Source organism: Alexandromys fortis, unplaced genomic scaffold (assembly GCF_014885135.2).
Source record: "Alexandromys fortis isolate MF-2015 unplaced genomic scaffold, M_Fortis_MF-2015_v1.1 scaffold_114, whole genome shotgun sequence".
Classification (NCBI taxonomy): Eukaryota; Metazoa; Chordata; class Mammalia; order Rodentia; family Cricetidae; genus Alexandromys; species Alexandromys fortis.
The window spans coordinates 861,243-876,384 of record NW_026068046.1 but is presented as its reverse complement, the minus strand read 5'-3'; the positions used below and the strand labels follow the sequence as shown (position 1 = coordinate 876,384).

The following is a 15,142-nucleotide window of genomic DNA, read 5'->3' as shown; positions in this document are numbered from 1 at the left end:
TTAAGGGAGTTTTTTTTTTTACTTCCTGTTTAAGGGTCTCCATCATTTTCATAAGGTTATGTTTAAAGTAGGTTTCTTCTACTTCTTCTGGTTTAGGGTGTTCAAGTCTTCCTGTTGCGTGTTCACTGGATTCTGGTGTTATCATGTTGCTTTTCAGGTTGTTGGAGGAATTCTTGCATTGGCACCTTCCCATCTCCTCCTTCAAATGATGCCAGCAGAGTCTTAGCATCTTGGTCCAATCTTTGCTGTGGCTGACTGTGTACTTGGAAGTTTTTCTTGGTCTGCCCTCTCTTAGGTCCCCTCAGTACTGGAACTGGCTCTCAGATTCCTTCTGCCCTGAAGCAGGCTGAGTTGGGGGATCCAAGGACTTTTCTGGATACTCTCAGCATAGGATCAGGGCATCTTGCCTGGCTCCAAGAACCTAGAAGACAAAAAGGTGGGCTTGGGATGCAGGGTGGGGCTGTACAAAGCAGCTCAGCAGCTGATGGGGGAGAGTCTTCTGTTTTGTGTTAATTTCATTGGTTAAATAAAGAAACTGCCTTGGCCCTTGAATAGGACAGAAAATTAGGTAGGCGGAGTAGACAGAACAGAATGCTGGGAGAAAAAAGCCGAGTCAGGCAGTTGCCATGATTCTCCTACTCCAGACAGACACAGGTTAAGGTCTTTCCTTGTAAGCCAGCTAGTAGTGCTACACAGAATATTAGAAATGGGTCAGATCAATATGTAAGAGCTAGCCAATAAGAGGCTAGAACAAATGGGCCAAGCAGTGTTTAAAAGAATACAGTTTCTGTGTAATTATTTCGGTGTAAAGCTAGACATGTAGGAGTGGGTGGCGGGAAGCGGCTCGCTGCTCCTACATCAAACAGCAGGGACACTCCCACTGACTCCCCAAACTCTCAGCCCTGGAGCAGGCTGAGTTGGGGGATACAAGGATCTCACAGAGGAAAGTGGGTGCTTTGGGGCAGGCTAGAGTATGATAAAGAAAGCCAACAGCCGGGAAACACCCCATTGGATGGCCAGAAAAGCTTAGGGAGTTGGAGGTGGCCTTTACTCAGTTCCTCGGGACCCTCCAGCCTATGGCCACTCACTCACCTGTCTGGATCCTCTCAGCACAGGAGCAGGGCCTCTTGACTGGCTCCAAGGACATAACAGACCTACATTTTCTTACAGATATTAAAAGTCAATTTTAAAAAGAAACTAATATATACATATATAAGTACATATGTAATATACAAATGGGTATATGATTTAAATAGAGGAATGTGAGAAAGTAATAACAGTGAATAAGATTAATTTATGCTACAAATGTATAAAAAATCTCTCATTAAGAGCAGTAATTTGTACATTGAGTAAAAAACTAAAAACAAAATAGCATTGGTTTTAAATGTAATTTTGAATTATACATATACATTTTCCTCCTGAAGAAGCATGTTTGCATATACTTTCAACATTTCTCAAGATTGAAGTATCATAAGGAATTATGTGCTACTTCTATTTCAATTTTATGTACATTTTAAAGATGGTATAAAAGAATGTTTTTTTTTTTCTATTTCAATATTACTATTGTGCATTTACCTTTCTGTGTGAATGTTACATTTTGGAGAAACTGTAAGCTAGAAACAACAAGACTACTGTATACAGTTTTGAAAATGGAAATGAGTATCTAAACTTAGTTCAAGCTAATATCTAATCAACTTTGGTTTTGACATTCTTTTTACATTTTTTATTGAGTTATGATTGCATTCAGTAAAATTCACAGATCTTAAATATATACTTTGATTAGCTTTGACAAATGTCTACACCTGAATCTAGTATCTTAATCAAGATATAGAGCATTACTATCATTGAAAAAAATTCTCATGTTTCTCTGTCTTTTCTGTGCACTAAACCTCCCATGGTCAACTATTTTTCTAATTTATATCTCAGTATACTTATTTCTCTCATGATAGTGCACCAATGGATATAGAATCACACAGTAGTGGATATTTTGAGTCTTATTTTTAAAAGAGGATATAGTGAGTTTGTATGTGTATGTGTGTGCATGTGTGTAGGTGTTGTTATAGTTGTAATATCAATAGTCCCTTTTGACTGTGGAGTTATTAATCTGCAATCAATGTAAGAATTTTTTAAAGTATATGTTTTATAAATAAGACATCTATGGATATTTAAGACTTTTGTTTATATTGTGTGTATTCTATATTTCATGGGAAGTTGTCTCAAAGAGATATTTCTGTATGACAAAAAGACAATTATGACAGTATTATCCACTTTACAGGATATAAAATCAGATATACTTCTGTGTATACTTGTAAGAAAATTGTAAACTGAGTTAATTGAGGTTGGATGGCCCTGCTCTAAATATGGACAATGACTGAGGACAGAAATTCAGGCAGGAGATCTTCTTATCTTTCAATCCCAAACCACAAGTCTTATTTTCAGCTTTATAGTAGACCATATGCTGTGATCTCCTTGTCTTCTCTGCCTTTATTCACAGTGGGTCACAGAGATCTTCCCATAGAGTCCAGAAATCACTCTCAGGAAACCTGCCCACTTGCTAACCAGGGAATTGGTAGGGGTAGATAATCTTCACTCTCTTTCTCCCTCCAATCCCAATTCCAATGTTTTAATGCTTTGTAGCAGACCACATACTGTGACTTCTTTCACAATGGTCCCATTTCCACAGTCTATGCAGTTCCATGCACACACCCAGCTTTACTTCCTCTTGTGGACCATCTCAGCTGTCTCTTAAGGCATCCTCATTCCTTAGTATTAACACCAAATACCTAGAAAATTGTTCTAGCCATAAACCCAAGCAGTCACACCTATGAGGACCTCAGAATTCCCTTCCAGGTAACCCAAGGGCATAATGTCCCTCTAAGAACAGAAGAGGATAATAGAAACAATAGTATGGAACATGCACCCAACAAATACAAGACCAGGAATCATCAACACCTACAATCTTCCCAAACACAGATGCCTAGACACCTGTGTAAAATAACAATAAATAACACCTAAGACATATGTCTCTAGTGTAGCCCAGCAACCCTACTACAATAGAGCCTGAGAAATGAAACACGGGAAGTACAAGATAGGACTTTAAAATAGCATTATTAATATGCTCAGGGCATTAAAGAGGATATAAATACATTCATGAAATCTGCAAAAACACAAACAGTAGAAAGAAATAATGAAAACATTTAAAAATGTGAAAGTAGAAATGGAATCAATAAAAAAGAAAAACTGTAAATGAAAATTTTAGGTATTCAAATAGGAACTTCAAAATCAAGCCTAACCAGCAGAATACAAGAGATAGAAGGGGTAATCTCATTCAATGAAGACAAAATAGAAAAAAAAAATGATACCTTGGTGAAAGAAATGCTAAATCTAAAGAAAATCCAGGAAAATCTCTCCAGAGAATCTGAGACACCATGAAAAGTCCAAATCTATGAATAATGGGACTAGACTAAAAAGAAGAAACCCAGGCAAAAGGTGCAGAAAATATTTTCAACAAAACCATAGAATATTTCCCTATCCTAAAAAGGAAGAGCCTCTCAATATAAAAGAAGTATATAGAACACTAAATAGCCTGGATCACAAAATAAATTCCGAATTATCCATAACAATCAAAACACTAAATATAGGGAAATGTATTACAACAGTGTTGCAGGGATATCGTGACTTATCAGGAAGCCAGGATATACTTAGAGCCCCAATAGGACAGCTCTGGAGGGTGGAGTTGCAGTAGGACTGCTCAGCCCTGAAGGAAATGTGTCCTGACTATCCGGAAGCCAGGCTACCTGAAGCTGGGATGTGATGGGGGATTGTCTCCTCGCAGGATATAGGGATGCTGCTCTTCTCCTGGTGAGCAGCTACAGCTGAGCTCTCCTCTGTTCTCTTAAGGAACATTCTAACAATAGAGGTATCTGGTTCTTCCCCAGCCCAAGATGTTTCTTCTTTTGCTATCACTCTGCTAAAGGGAAACCCCCTTGCAAAAATGTAGCAATCTCGTCTGAAAAGTTGTCAATTTTTCCTATCTGGCCTTGCTCACCCCTTCTCCCCCTACACCCTTAAGGAGAGTAGTAGTTCTTTCTGCTCTGCCTTGCTGAGGCCCCCTAAGGAGTGTCTCCTAAAGGTTTTTCAGGTCAGTCCCCTAAGGGATGTCCCAGTCAGATTCTTCTAGTCTGTATCAGCAAATTAAGGTCTTCGCCCAAGATGCTGTTGAGGAAGAGACTTATTGGGGAAAGAGGAGTCCACAAGAGTGGCTGCATTTGCCAGAGAGGGATTAATGGCAGCCTTATTGCAGCCTCTAACTGAAGGCGGCAGAGAGGCTCTTAGGGGTGGAGTTTTCCCAGGGAGAAGGGGGATTTGTTAATTTTTCCCTGCTCAGTGACTGGTCAGGGGTAGAGATGGCCCTGACTTCATGGCCAAATTGTGTTTTTTGTTCTCTTTTAGCTTTTTGACTCTAATCTTAGGACTAGGGCATATTTCTTTCACTGGCTCTGATTCTAGAGACAAAGTGTGTTTCTTTGATACTAGTTTCAGAGCCAAGGCACATGTCTTTAGTCCTGGATTCAGGGATAAAGATATTTCTTTACTGGCTCAAGCCTCAAATATAGGGTGTGTTTCTTTCACTGGCTCTGGGTTCAGAGTTAGGGTGTTCATTGACTGGTTGGTTTTCTGTTCCAGTTGTCCCCTTTACCCTAAACTAAATGTACAGGGCAAAGAAATAATAGTAAAAGCATCCAGGAAACAAAATCAAATAAGATAAAATGATAGAAGTTTTAGAATAACACCCAACTTTTCAATTGGAGACTCTAAAGCTAGACAGGCCTAGAGAGATACTCTACAAAATCTAAGACCCAACAAATGCCAACCCAGACTACTGCACTATGCAAAATTTTCAATCACAATAGATGGAAAAAGACATTCCATGTTAAAATCAACTTTAAACAGTATTCATCTGCAAATATAGCCCTTCATTCTACAATGTTACGAGCTTGCAGGATGTGCTAACACAACTGTGTCACAAATCTTGTAAGAGTAACTAACCAGTATCTGATTGGATTTAAGGCCCACTCTGGAGGATGGAAACCTTTGCCAACAGTGCTTGGGTGGCTAAAACACCTGAGACTAGATAGTCCAGGGAAGTAGGATCAAACAAAATACTACTGTTATGCTAAGAAAACACAGTCATAAAATGACCTCCAACTACATTATGCTGTACTCATAGGTCAATGCCTTGCTGTGGCATCATAAAAACACACACCCATAAATGTGAAGAGAATAAGAGAACACCCTGTGGTAATAATGGCTTTGATATAGGCAGAAAAAAGGTAAGAGAAGGAATAGTGTGATAGGAATCAGAATTCCATGTAATCTTGTATTAAATTTTCAAAGAACAAATAAAATTGATGAAAAGTACAAGCAGAATAAAGGTGTGTGATGATTTTAAACACTATATTATGATGGGGGCAAGAGGCACAGTTACATGTGGTTATAAGGAGAAGATTTTAAAATGGAGTTAAAATTATACTGGTTCAGGAGACTGGAAATAGTTGGTTCTCCTCTGGTAAACATGACCTTATCAACTTTTGTGGAATATTGCATTAGCTATGTAAAAATGTTTTACATGTATTTGTGCTGTATTTGTTTTATTATATAAAGATGTGATGCTGTTTCACCTCGCCTACCTAAGGCACCTGATTGGTCTAATAAAAAGCTAAGTAGCCAGTAGCAAGGCAGTAGAGGGAAGGGTGGAGTTGACCTGCAAAGAAAATAGGGAGGAGGAATATAGACTCAAGACAATAAGAGAAAAGAGAATGAGTGAGAAAGAAAGGGTCAGTCCTGGGGTCAGTGAGCCAGGCAGGTGCCAGTCAGTCAGCGACATGGAAAAATCAGAAAAAGTAGGACATAGAGAATGAAAGAAAGGTAAAGAGCCCTGAGACAAAATGTAGTTGAAGAGAAACAGGTTATATTAAGTTTTAAGAGCTAGTGGTACAAGCATATCCAAGGCCAAGTTTTTATAGTTACTAATAAGTCTCCCTGTCATGATTTGGGTTCTGACTGTCCAAGAGAAAATCCTGCTAAAACCAGCCAGATATAACCTGGATAGACGGACAATGTCTGGCATGGTTTCCTACATTATTGAACAGGTTCAAGTAAACAGTAGTTGGTTATCCCCAAGATATCATTGCCACTATTATAGAGGTGGGATATCGTTCCTGACATATTATTATTGCACACCATAGGATTTAGAGCTGGGTAAGGTCTATTTGTTGTTTTCTCCCTTGGAAGTTTTCAGAGCACCTCTGAATTCAATGAGAGCTTGTCCTAGAAGGGTTTAAAAAATTGTGATGCTTCAAATTGAAGCACAAAAGTATTCATGTATTTCATGTGCTTTTACTGCCATTTTTAAAAATATGATCTGTTTTTAAATATATCTTGCATTTCTTTAGATTGCATAGAATCTTAGAAAGACATACTATTTGGAATAAACTAGAAACTAAAACTTATACCCATAAGTTGTGCAGGATAGATATAATTGGGAAATAAATAGTCTAAGGTGGTATAAGTTACATATAGTAATTGGTCTAAAACCTGGGATGCTTAAAATGTGTCTCATGCATTATAGAACTATAGGAATACTCACTGTTAGATGACGGCTCTTTTAAGATGCTGGAGATAGGAGACACAAACAGTGATATTATTATGGTAGAACTTTAGACAAGGAAAGTGTATATACTTTATAATATTTTAATATTCATAAACATTAAATAGAGTCATAGGTTATCCAAAGTAAGATAATCCAATACATTATCCTGAGGGTTCATTGTTCAATTATATTGATAATTAGTAGATTTAACTTTTTAATGTTTTAAAGCTTAAGCTAATTTCTTTCAATAGAACAATGGCATTCTTAATCTTTCATTCAATTTTCTCTTCAGAAAATTTTCAATAAAATGAACAAAATATTCTGAACCCCTGCTAATGACTGTTAATCTACCTACCTAACACATACCCAACTCAGATAGATGACCCCTCCCACCCAAACCAGAAGTATAAAGGCAAAAATTACTAGGAGTTAAGCTTGCCTTCAAGGTCATTAACTGATAAGCCTTAAAGTAAACGAGATGTGAAACATAATGTAGATAAGGTTTCTACTGTAAAAAAATGACAAACGTGGCAGAGGGAAAGATAGGTCTAGATGGTATATAAGATTCTCTCTCCTAATTTCTCATTGCTAAAGGAAGGGCGAAAGAGTCATGAGTTTGGGGTTGAACACTGTTCTGTGCTAGATTACCTAACCTGGTCTTCTGGGCTGATGCCTGAGTGTGCAAAATTGTAAAATAAACAGTCTCTAATGCTACTAATATAAAGTGAGGGTCTTAATTTCACAGAAAGGAATTTGTGGTTTTTCTTTCAAATTAAAGTATTATAAATATTAAAAAAATACAAACTCAATAGTAAATAACATTTTCATGGCCTGATTTTGGCTATCAGTAAATGACAATCATTCAAATAAAATAAAGATAATAAGGTATCAGTAAGGTTTTTACTCCAAAATGTATAATTGTGGAAAAGGTTGTGATTTTGGTAATCATGTTCGATTGTATATTCTCTTAGTCCCTTTCTCTACTCTGTGCAGCAGTACAAGATCTTCTATATGATTCTTGTTCTTGTTCTTTTTGGGTCCCTTTGCTTTCAAAGCTATGGAAAACTGTTGCATGAATACTGTGTAGTTAGGATATTGTGTAGGGGGTGGGGTGGGGTGTGTGTACCAGGGACTGACACAGAGTTGATGATTAACTGTTGTTAGGCTTTGTCTGAATTTCTTCACACACATAGACAGGGAAAAAAATACCAGAAATTGGCCAGAATACTTGATGCTTCTCCAACTAATCCTTTGATGACAGTACCTTAAATTCAAATGGGCCATTATCCCACATTATTCTTCTTCTTATCATTGTATCTTTATTAATAACAGTATGATTGTACCAGAAGGTGAATAGCTACTACCCATCATCATCAATCTAGATAGTCTTGTTCAATTTAATTCAAAAGTTATTTCTTTCAACATATGGCAAGAGAAAATCTGAGTGAGTATAATTCATTCCATAAAAGTTGAAATTTCTGAAGGAAAGCAGGGAAAAATGAATTGACCTCTATCACAAAAGATGATTGCCATATAATAGAAGATGTAAAATATTAGAAAGTAATATCAATATTATCATATATCCACAGACCAAATATTAGTATTAATATAATTAGATCCATTTATGGCAGCTCTTATTCTATCACTAAGTCACCATGTATGTGGAAACCACATAATTCAATCATTTATTCGATGAATATGTGTAATTTTTTACTTTGTCCAAAAGTTTAGAAGTAGGGACTAATACTGATGAATATCTTGCATATCACCATAGAAACTTCATCTGGCGATGGATGAAGCTAGAGACAGAGACCCCCATTGGAGCACCGGACTGAGCTCCCAAGGTCCAAATGAGGAGCAGGAGTAATCAGAACATGAGCAAGGAAGTCAGGACCACGAGGGGTGCACCCACCCACTGAGACAGTGTGGCTGATCTATTGGGAGCTCACCAAGGCCAGCTGGACTACGACTGAACGAGCATGTGATCAAACCGGACTCTCTGAATGTGGCTGACAATGAGGGCTGACTGAGAAGCCAAGGACAATGGCACTGGGTTTTGATCCTACTGCATGTGTACTGGCTTTGTGGGAGCCTAGCCTGTTTGGATGCTCACCTTCCTAGACCTGGATGGAGGAGGGAGGACATTGGACTTCCCACAGGGCAGGGAACCCTGATTGCTCTTTGGACTAGAGAGGGAGGGGGAGTGGGGGGATGGGGAGGGAAATAGGAGGAGGTGGAAATTTTTAATAAAAATAAATAAAAAAATAGAATTAGGGGCTAGCATTACAACAAAGAGTAACACTTTTCTTTATGCAGCCTTCAAACACACACATACACAAATTTATCTATACACATATACATAGAGAGCATGTCTCATGGCCACTATATATCATACACTCCCAATATTCTTGAAATCCATTATTTCTCTTATGGCATATACATCATACCTATTTTCAAAATGAACAAATTGATTTTACTAAACAAATTGATTGAGAAAGGAGTTGTAGTCTCCCAAATATCATGGCAAGTTACACAATTCGGATTCTAATTTTCATCTTTGTATCTGTGAAATCAAAATTTCAGTAACAATTCTTAAATTCTGATCACTTTTCTGCTTCACTACTGAGGCCAGAAAAGTTTCCCCTCCTTAAAATGTATACATTTATAGATTTAGTTCTACACACTAAGATATATATATATATATATATTGTTAAGCAGATCTAGCTGTTAGAATATTAGACAATTTGTGGATACTATAGGCCAACACTAGCAATATTCTCAAATGGCAGATGGTGTTACAAAGAAAGTCAGACACACTGAGATTCAGCATAAGGAAAAGAAAATAACAGTGTATCAGTATGGTCTAAGGTAAGCACCCCCCCATTGGAATTCTCAATGCTTTATTTATAAACTTTAACGGTCGTTTTGTTACTTCACCTAGCTTGAGATTCACTTTCTATATATATTCTATAAACCAAACAGAGATCACTGTGAAAGCACTGTGAAAGGAGTAAGTTTATCAACCTGTTTGTCAATAACATAAGCTTAGGAAAAGTTAGGGGACAAAAAATCTGTCTAAGCCTCTGTTTCTGTTGTTAGCCTTTTATGGAACAGCTTGTTCTTTCCCCAACATTTTCCTCTCAACTGTTTCAGGGCATGCCAAGGGAGAGGAAGTGACAGTAAGGGGAGGCAAAATTCGATGGTTTATGCATGTTGATGAGGTGACAGATGGAATGCACCTGGGCGTTTCTTTCATTATTTCTCATATTAGAGAAATTTGTAAGTTATAGTTCTGGAAATGGCATTTGTGGAATCTCAGGGCAGACCCAGTATTGAGACAATGGCATACTAGTGCGATGCAAAAGCAAAGCAGAAATTTGGGGTCTACCTCATTATTCACACTTATTAGCTGGCATCTGTTAAGCTGTCATTTCCTGATTATCTCATTTTAATTAATTGACATTTTTCTATCCTCAATACAGGGATCCATTACAAAACAGGCGAATTCAATCATGAATTTGCATTCTGATCACAATTTTCAAGGAATGTTTTTCGATTTTTGTCATGTGTCTTATAAAGGAAAGCTAAGCTAATATTTGTCAATCAAAATGAATGTCGGAGGAACAAAAGAACATCCACTGCTGGCAGGGATGTAATCTGAATGCTTGCTAATGCTGAGGGAAAGCTACACCTGAAACAAATGGGGGAGAGGCTAAAACTGCACATCTTCTGTATCATTGCACAGACACAAATTTCAGCTTACACATAAAGAGAAACAGAAGAATATATTTAAGGAATATTCTCATGGCAATTGCATCCTGCTCTCTCCCCCCCTTTCCCCACACCCTTCTTCCTATTATTGAATTGGGTGGGGAGTTTCACATATTTCTACCATACAGAATAAGCAAGGAACTTAGTAGTGACAAAACTATATCCAGCGTAATCTAAACATTGTACATTTGTTCAAACACAATTACCACAGTTCATATAATAGGTAATTATTTCTCTATTGTAAAACTATTTGTTCAGAATTTCACCACATACAAATGCTAAAAATTTCGAGAGTGATTTCTACATGGAGTATTCTGTCATATATATCATGGTTTGATGTTTGGTGTCTTCAATGAAATGAATGAAATAAAAAAGGAGGAATTATTTTTCACTTTTGATGTTTGTATGTCTTTTTCTATTTCTCTTACAGCAAGTGATCCATCTGGAGTTCAACAATATTTAAAAAAAAATAGCAAAAGAAGTGTGCATCTTATCCATTGAACTTCATCATTTAGAGGGAAAGTGTTAAGATGCTTTCATTTTTTTTTGTATTTTCATAACACAAAATGTTTGAGTAAAGAAAATATACAAATCAGTTAGTCAATGTATTATATGAGGTTTTGCAGACATATATTTAATAAATTCTAAAGGTCTGCTGTGTATGAAGAAGCACTATTATACTTTAGAAATTATGTAATTTTAAAGGTTACTCACATGTTACAGTTAATTACAATTAATTTTTATCTAACATTAAACATTCTTGATTTCATGTTGTCAAATTGCAGTCATGCACCAGCACAAAATATTTTATTCAGTCATGGACCATGCATATATGACAGGAGACCCACATGTTTATCTTACCTTCTGGGGTTCCAGTTCTAGTTAACACGCTATTGTCAAATCACCTAACAATGCATATATGCACATCTCAAAACATAAGTCCATTGCTTATTTACTGCTCAAATAATTGACTAGTCATCTATATTTTCCAGTTTTATTTTTTTTATTAAATCCTTGGATAACAAGTGAATCGTGTATGTATATTTATGTATTAAGAAAAAAGTGCTACTAAACATATTAATATAAATGCAGTCACTTAGAATAAAGTCAACTAATGCTCAACATGATTGTATACAATTTCAGAATAGCTTTCTGTTCAGTAGCATCTGAGTTATACATGTACCAGTATTTGTGGAAACAGAGCAAAATATGAGGAGATAGAGATGAATTTCTATCATTATAAATGGATTACCCCAGCTATACTTCAGCAGTGATCCATTATCATGAATTTCTTATGTTACCTGTCACTTTAGTGATAAGGTATTTCTGCATGAATATAAGGTAGCAGAGTTGTTTAAGAGGACTAAAATTTGGTGAAAATAGCTTGATTATCAGGAGTTTGGATCTTTTGAAACCCTTGGTGATATTCATTATTCTTCAGAAAAACAAATCAATGACATTTCTTTGGACATTTTAAAGCACCTTATCCAAATTTTAAAAAGAATATTAACCTTAAATAGATCAGAAAGAAATGGAAAGCAGAGTAGCAATCCATTTCTATCTATCTATCAAGTAGTGTGAACATCCCAGCATCTAATTTTTGCATGTATATTCATCAAATTAACAACTGACAAAGTGCTGAAAGCATTATTAAATACAAACTATCTCTGAAAAATATTTTTGGCTTTAGGTTTAAAACAAGTGTCTACCAACATTTCATATTCATGGCATGCAATTATATTTATAAGCAATAGCAGCAAGACTATTCAAATTTGAAGCTTTATAGACACAAGATCTAAGAAAAGAGACCCAATCAGTATAAAATGTGACCTATTGATCAAATGAGTTTTACACTGAACAACTTGTAGATATATTTTTAAAAGTTTGTAATAACAAATTAAATTATTATGTTATTTTGGTATTAAGATCATAATTACTTTAAAATGTGCCAGTGCAAGAGCAACAGCCCCTAGAGATACAAGCACCACCTGAACCAATCAGAAAAACAGGTGAGTGACTGGTCTCCCAGCTACACTGCCCAAATCCCTAGGTCCTAAAATGTTTTATCACATTCCTTGCCCTTGCCTTTCCCATCTCACCCCTAGCAGCAAGCCCAGGTAAGAGTCCAGCTGACAGGCTACTCCTCCACCACTGTTCCCACCCATTGGATACTGTAACATACAAGACCCAGTCAACTGTCAAAACTCACTAAATTCATCACTTTCTCCCTGGTCAAACATCCCCTGCAAAAATGCCCCTAGAGACACAAGTACCACATGAACCAATATGAAGAGGAGCAAACCTTAGAGACAGAAACAACACCTGTACAAATTAGAAGAAAAGATTGGTAGACAGCAATGTAAGAATACACTCAATAACATCAAGAGCAATATGGCACCACCAGAGCCCATTGGTTCTACACCAGCAAGACCTGAACATCCCAACACAGATGAAGCAGAAGAAAACAACCAAAGCCTGGCATTGGTGGTGCATGCCTTTAATCCCAGAACTCAGGAATCTGGCAGAGGCAGGTGGACCTCTGTGAGTTCGAGGCCAATCTGGTCTACAAGAGTAAATGCCCGGACAGGCTCCAAAGCTACACAGAAGAACCCCATCTCAAAAAACAAAAATAAATGACTTAATAAAGATGCTAAAGGCCCTTAAAGAGGAAATAAGAAATTTCCTGAAAGAAATCAAGGAAAAGACAAACAAAAAAAATGGAAGAAATCAACAAATCCCTTAAAGAAAGTAAATGAAGCCAAGAAAAAACAAACAAGCAGGCAAAGGAAACAGTTCAAGACTTGAAAACTGAAATAGAGGCAATACAAGAAACACAAGCTGAGGGAATTCCTGAAATGGAAAAGTGGGTAAATGATCAGGATGCAAGCATAACCAACAGAATACAAGCGATGAAAGAGAGAATCTCAAGCATTGAAGATTATGATATAGTAAATATATTCATTTGTCAAAGAAAATCTTACATTCAACAAATTCTTAACACAAAACATCCAGGAAATCTGGCACCCATTAAAATAACAAATCTAAGAATAATAGGAATAGAAAAGAGTTGAAAAAGTCTAGGTCAATGGCACAGAAAATATATTCAACAAAGTCATAGAAGAAAACTTTCCCGACCTTAAACAACATGCCTATGAAGATACAAGAAGCTTACAGAACACCAAATAAACTGGACCAAAAAAGAAGTCCTCCTCATACATAATAATCAAAACACTAAACATACAAAACAAAGAAAGAATACTAAGAGCTGCAAAAGGAAAAGGTAAAGTAATATATGAAGGCATACCAATCCAAATAACACCTGAATTCTCAATGGAGACTCTGAAAGCCTAAAGTTCTGAGACAGATGTGCTGCAAACACTAAGAGACCATGGATGCCAAGCCAGACAACTATACACACCAAAATTTTAAATCATCATAGATGGAGAAAACAAGATATTTCATTAAAAAAAAACACATTTAAACAATACATATCCACAAATCCATTCCTACAGAAAACACTAGAAGGAAAACTCCAACCTAAGAAAGTCAGCTCTACCCATAAAAGCACAGGCAATAGTAAATCCCGCACCAGCAAGTCCTAAAGAAGGGAAACATACACACACTACCTCCAAAAGAATAACAGGAATTAATAATCACTGGTCACTAATATCACTTAGTATCAATGAATTCAACTCACATATATAGATAGATAGATAGATAGATAGATAGATAGATAGATAGATAGATAGATAGATAGATAGATACAGGATAACAGAACAGATACAAAAACAGTAACCATCCTTCTGCTGCATACAAGAAACACACTCAACTTCAAATTACCTCAAAGTAAAGGGTTGCGAAATAACTTTCCAAGAAATGGATCTAGGAAGAAAGCTAAATGAATAGACCTCAAATTAAAGGTAATCAAAAGAGATGAAGAAAGACATTTCATATTCACCACAGGAGAAATCCATCAAGATGAAGTCTCACTTCTGAAAATCTATGCCCCAAATACAAGGGCACCCACATTTGTAAAGAAACATTACTAAAGCTTAAATTGCACAGAAACCCCCACAACTAATCGTGGGAGACTTCAACACACAACTCATACCAATGGACAGGCCTACCAGACAGAAATTTAACAGAGAAATTAGGAAACTAACAGATGTTATGACTCAAATGGGCTTAACAGATATCTATAGAAAAATTCTACCCAAACACAAAAGAATATACCTTCTTCTTAGCACCTCATTGAACCTTCTTTAAAACTGACCTCACACTCAATCCCAAAGCAAATCTCAACAGATACAAAAAAAAATTAAGTATTGTTCCTCTCTCCTAGGTAAACCTAGAAGTCCCACTTCCTACAATTACCTTTATCAGCAGACATTTGATATATTCACAGACCTCCAAGGACATAGAATTACTATGTTCCCAAAGTTGCTGTTCTGGTTTTGCACCACTTAAAAGATTCTTAACTAGTAATGCTCACTTTCACCTAAAATTTATTGATGATTTTGTTCAGGAAATTTATAGCTTGTGTGTTTTTTTTAGTACTTTTTTTTACATATTTTTTTAATTGAGAATAAGAAAAAAAAAAGTTTCCACCTCCTCCCAGCCTCCCATTTCCCTCCCCCTCCCCCCACTCCTCTCCCCCTCCATCTCCTATCCAAAGAGCAGTCATGGTTCCCTGCCCTGTGGAAAGTCCAAGGTCCTCCC

At 36.6% G+C, this 15,142-nt stretch overlaps 1 pseudogene; it reads left to right on the top strand.

Annotated features, from left to right (window-relative positions):
• LOC126486571 (ubiquitin-conjugating enzyme E2 variant 1-like) overlaps positions 1 to 10,860 on the top strand; it is a 17,206-nt pseudogene extending 6,346 nt beyond the window's left edge.
• The last annotated feature ends 4,282 nt before the right edge of the window (positions 10,861 to 15,142 follow it).